This window comes from Lycium ferocissimum, chromosome 10, assembly GCF_029784015.1.
Source record: "Lycium ferocissimum isolate CSIRO_LF1 chromosome 10, AGI_CSIRO_Lferr_CH_V1, whole genome shotgun sequence".
NCBI lineage: Eukaryota > Viridiplantae > Streptophyta > Magnoliopsida > Solanales > Solanaceae > Lycium > Lycium ferocissimum.
The window spans coordinates 18,665,109-18,671,574 of record NC_081351.1 but is presented as its reverse complement, the minus strand read 5'-3'; positions in this window follow the sequence as shown (position 1 = coordinate 18,671,574).

Below are 6,466 nucleotides of genomic sequence, written 5' to 3'. Positions count from 1 at the left end.
ACACAACTATAATGTTCCATCTTTTGTACAAGTCCAAATTCATGTGACATCTTTTGTAAAATATCAACCACACAACCACTCAATAGCTCCATGAAGTCTACAACCCGTTTTTCCCACAAGCATCAAGCATTGCGCTATACGAGACAACACACGGTTCAGGAATTTCATTGAACACCTTGCATGCACACCCCAGTTCACCCGAGTGCGAGTACAGCCCGATAAAAGACATGCACACATAAGGGTCACCCAAGACCCCTCTTCTCAAGACCCCCCCTATATATGAGGAAGCTTTGCTAGGTGAAGGGAAAGTATGGCTATTTAAGGCTGAGTAATGTTGAGGTAAGCTCTGATGAGAGTGTTGTAAAGAAGTGTGTTGGTCCACTGAGAGGTAAAGAGGAGAGGGCCACTGATTGTGAGAAGGGAATGTATTTGTTTGATTTGGTTTGACTGTTTGATGAAATGTTGTAGAAGTTGAAGCATAAGTTTAGGTTTTTCCGGCTTTGGCATTCCAACAGATTAAACATTATCAGCACCTAAGATCATCGAGAAGAAATTAATAAGCAATCAAAGATATTGTTCATTGTCCCATGAAACAAAAGAGAACTAAAAAACTTATCCGTACCCCATGTTTAGATCAAGCCAATAGATGCATGAAATGTGTTTGCACTTAATCAAACAGCAAATGTTCAAACATAAATATTGATGTCATTTAATTTATACTAATGGGTTGTTGTACATGCAATCGAGCAAGAAATATGTGAAGCTAACTAAGATAATGTAACTCCTAATGGTATGAATATGTCGATGAATTCCTACTATAAATTTAATAAATTCATGTATATGCCTAACAAAATTATTAAATTAGAGACATGAAATATGTGTGTGTGTGTGTGTACATATATATACTAGTAAATTTGGCCGCGCGAAAATAATAATTAAATATCCCTTTTCTAATATATGAATATTAAGAAAATTGTATTCAAATACAAATAATTTGGTTATGTTTTAATCTATTATACTATTAACATTTAACTTTATAATGTTCTCTAATTTTTTACTATCACTTAACGGTTGTTAGTCTTGTTGTATATTTAGAATTGACATATATACATAAGTAATTTTTTTTTTCATTTCATTAGTGAGTTAAATTTTAGTACCTCTATATTTTTTTCCTGATGTAAAATCTAAGAGGAGGGAATAATACAAAACTAACATACACCTCAACTTGTACACCTAATTTTCGGTAATATATATTACTCTATATATAGTTGTAAAAAAAAGTGTATCTCGTGCCACCGCATAATGTCACATGGCATATAATGTGTTTATTCTCCTTAAGTTAGGTGCATGAGAGGAAATCCAAATATTGCAGCATTTTGTTCATTAATTTGTTTACATCTTATTTTACTTTCTTGTTTCTTCTCTTGCTCCTTTTCATCTTTTTTTACATCTTAATATTTGTCTTTCCCTCTCCCTTTCTTACGTTATCCATATATATATATATATATATATATAAAAGATTTGTCCTAGTATATGTAGGTAATATATGTATATTTAATAAAGACATGAAAGAACATTTAGGACACCTCCAAACAGTATTTAGATTATTTGTAGAAAATGGAATAATAATTAGCAAGAAAAAAATGGAATTATGTAAAAACCATATAAACTTCTTAGGAGTAGTATTAGGAGATGGCAAAATAAAATTGCAACCTCATATAGCTAAAAAGGCCTTAGAAATGCCGTATAAACTAGATAATGTTAAAGAATTACAAAAATTCTTAGGAATAGTAAATTATGCTAGAAGTTTATAAAAGACTTAGGAAAAATAGCAGGGCCATTATATTCAAAAACGGGATCAAATGGTCAAAAACACTTTAATACCGAAGATATTAGATTAGTACAAAAAATTAAATAAAAAATATTCCAGACTTAAATATGCGCCTAGAAAAAGACTATTTAATTATAGAAACAGATGAAAGCTTCGAAGGATGGGGAGCCGTATTAAAGGCAAAACCAAATAAATAGAGCAATAAAAGTGAAGAAAAGATATGCGCTTATCAAAGTGGTAAGTACCGAGAAAAAGGAAATATGAGTAGTATAGACGCCGAAATTTTAGCTGTAATATATGGCTTAAATAGTTTTAGACTGTATATACTAAATAAACGTAAATATTGGTAAGAACAGTGTGAAGCTATAGTCAAATTCTATCAAAAAATTAATGATAAAAGTAGCAGAGACGAAGATGGTTAAACTTTATGGATACTATTCCAATTTATAATTTAACATTCGAACATATAAAAGGAAAAGATAATAATCGAGCGTACCAATTAAGTAGATTAAAAATCACATCTAATCGATTTTCTAGTTGAACAAAGATGAGACCATCAAGTTCTCAGACAACAGACAAGGGAAAAGGTATAGCCTCAACCCAAGACACTTACAGACAGAAGGTACTAGGTAATCTTCACTTTAGACCTACATCTGCATTAAACAAAAACGCCTTAGAAAGAATACATTTTGGAACCAATAATTTAGTATTTTTTCCCGCCATCTAATTTAACTTTTAAGGTATTACCAGAATATATAATAGACAAACAACAGACATGTTTAGTAGACAATTTATGGATATCGCATAACAAAAAAGATGTCGGTCATTTTGTAGCCACTCTAAATGCACTTTGTCGCATTTTACGTACAAAAATCTAGATAAGAAATTTAAATTTTATGTTGTAATCTATGGTAGAACTAATGGTATTTTTCAAACCTGGATAGAAGTTTTAGATTCTATCAAAGATATAAAAAAACCTCTTTTTAAAGGTTTTAATGATTTCACTGAGGCATTAGACTATGCTAGAGGAGTGTTGGGACCAAACTACTATATTTCTCCAGCTCTCAAACAAAATCCAGATAGAACCCCTCAGTATAAGATACAAAAATACACAGACAAGGTGATTTTTTGCGATCACTACTCTACTATGACTGAGACCATCAGAAGACTTAACCAGCAGAAAGAGACACTCATTCAAGAAAAAATGAAACTCTTGGAACAAGCAAGACTGTTAGAACAAAGACTACAAGAAGTTAAGCTCGAATTAGTACAATCTCAGAGTTCTCCATCTCAGACAAAAATGGATGAGACGGGTGTGCATTCCCCAATGAATGCAAATAGATCCACTGTATCGGATAAAGATACAGCTAGTCCGGTTCAAACGGTAGCCGGTAAAGACTCATCAAATCCGTTGATGCTGTCACTTTGCCAAAAAGTGAAGATGAGAGACGTTCATCTCTCCAGACAAGACGAAGGCTACCAAAGACACTGACGCAAGGAGCGACTTCTACCAAGAAGAGCATACTTGTAAAAAAGAAAAAAAATGACAACATAGGTAATATAGTTAAAGAGAGACCTTTAAGTATAAGTATTTTTCATATTAAAAAAAATTAAATGATTATTTTTAAGCGTACAATTAGTGGAAACGCTTTTGACCAAGAACTAGAAAGGAAATTATTTAGTAAACTACCAGAGCTCTAGGAAGAGAAATAGAAGAGATGGAATAAAAGAGATATAGTACAAAATCCTAATTTAAAATGGTCAATAGGACATAGAATACAACATATAATGGATATACTACAAGAAAAATGCACGCATATACAAATACAAAAACAATTAAAACAAAATGAGATGATTTTTTGTGAAAGCGTGGTATACATATATATATAATGAACAATAAAATATATATATATATATTTTTATATACGGACTTTTGTGCACGAATCTTGTTATATTTTTCATCTCTTTCTCTTAACCTTTGTTCTTAATAACAGTCTTCTTTAACCACACCCCGGTAACCACGGCCAACATCGTCCCTTATTATTTGGACATTAAAAATGTCTCTTTAAAACCTAGGAATTTACAGGTTAATCCATCGAGGTTATTAAGAAGTTAAGAGAATAACCATATACTAAGAATAACAAATTCATGATGATAAAGAAGTAATTAATTAAACATAATAATCACAAAATAATTTACATAATAGGGAGATTAGTACAGAAAATATAGTAAATAAACTTACATGGTTTGAAGAAGGAGAGAGGTTTCCCTTTCGGGGAACCCCAAAAACTACTTCACACTAGGGGGTAGGTATTAAAAACTTAATACTAATTTACAATAGGAGTTTATACACAGGTTTTTGACAGGGCAAGGGATTGGAGCATTTGATGAAAGAAAAGGGGAATATGGAAACTTTCTAGAGAGAGGTGGTTGGTGCTCTTGTTGGTGGATCTATTTGCATTCATTGGGGAATGCACACCCGTCTCATCCATTTTGTCTGAGATGGAGAACTCTGGGATTGTACTAATTCGAACTTAACTGCTTGTAGTCTTTGTTCTAACAGTCTTGCTTGTTCTAAGAGTTTCATTTTTTCTTGGATGAGTGTCTCTTCAAGTTAAGTCTTCCGACGGTCTCTTACCATAGTAGAGCGGTGATCGCAAAAAATCACCTTGTCTGTGTCTTTTTGTATCTTGTACTGAGGGGTTCTATCTGGATTTTGTCTGAGAGCTGGAGAAATATAGTAGTTTGGTCCCAACACTCCTCTAGCATAGTCTAATGCCTCAGTGAAATCATTAAAACCTTTAAAGAGGTTTTCTTATATCTTTGATAGAATCTAAAACTTCTATCCAAGTTTGGAAAATACCATTAGTTCTACCATGGATTACAACATAAAATTTAAATTTCTTATCTAGATTTTTGTCTGTAAAATACTGATAAAGTGCATTTAGAGTGGCTACAAAATGACAAGCATCTTTTTTGTTATGCGATATCCATAAATTGTCTACTAAACTACTAAACATGTCTGTTGTTTGTCTATTACATATTCTAGTAATACCTTAAAAGTTAAATTAGATGTCGGGAAAAATACTAAATTATTGGTTCCAAAATGTATTCTTTCTAAGGCTTTTTTGTTTAATGCAGATGTAGGTCTAAAATGAAGATTGCCTAGTACCTTCTCCGTAAGTGTCTTGGGTTGAGGCTATGCCTTTTCCCTTGTCTCGTTGTCCGAGAACTAGATGGTCTCGTCGTTCAAATAGAACATCGCTAGATGTGATTTTTAATCTACTTAATTGGATACATTTAGATTATTATTTTTTCCTTTTATATGTTCGAATGTTAAATTATAAATTGAAATAGTATCCATAAAGTTTAACCATCTTCGTCTCATCGCTTCTTTTATCATTAATTTTTTGATGGAATTTGACTATAGCTTCACAAATTGTTCTTACCAATATTTCTAGTTTATTTAGTATATATACAGTTAAAACTATTTAAGCCATATATTGCCTAAAATTTCGGCGTCTATACTACTCATATTTCCTTTTTCTGGTACTTACCTCTTTGATAAGCACATATCTTTTCTTCACTTTTATTGCTATATTTATTTGGTTTTGCCTTTAATACGGCTCCCCATCCTTCGAAGCTTCCATCTGTTTCTATAATTAAATAGTCTGTTTCTAGGGGCATATTTAAGTCTGGAATATTCTTTATTTTTTCTTTAATTTTTTGTACTAATCTAATATCTTCGGTATTAAAGTGTTTTTGACCATTTGATTCCGTTTTTTAATATAATGGCCCTGCTATTTTTCCTAAGTCTTTTATGAAACTTCTAGCATAATTTACTATTCCTAAGAATTTTTGTAATTCTTTAACATTATCTAGTTTATCTGGCATTTCTAAGGCCTTTTTAGCTATATGAGGTTGCAATTTTATTTTGCCATCTCCTAATACTACTCCTAAGAAGTTTATATGGTTTTTACATAATTCCATCTTTTTCTTGCTAATTATTATTCTATTTTCTACAAATAATCTAAATCCAACCCGGAGGTGTCTAAATGTTCTTTCATGTCTTTACTAAATACTAATATGTCATCTACATAAACTAATGCAAATCTTCTATATTCTCCGAATATACTATCCATTTTTCTTTGAAAAATTGGTGGAGCCATCTTTAATTCAAATGACATTACTAACCATTCAAAATTTCCTTCAAGATTAAATGCGAACCATTCTATACTTTCTTCATGCATTCGTACCGCCAATATCCCGATTTACAATCAAATTTACTAAAAATCTTTTTACTTTGTATTCTATTTATTAGTTAATGTTTTGTCCTGGTAACTTATATCCATAAGTTCCGGTGTTATCATTAAGTCTTTTGTAATTTATTACTATTCTAGCTTTTTCTCTTACCATCTCACTATGATTTCTTACCATAAATGCGGTAGATCTATGTTTAGAAGTAGATCTTCTTATTACTCCTAAATTTAATAATTCTTTTATTTGTACTCTAACGTCTTCTATATATTGGTTAGTTGCTTCTATTAAGGCTGTTTTAATTATATATTCTGGATTTATTATGTCTAATTTACATACAATTTTGTTATTTTTTCAATGTTTTAAAGGTTTTTCACC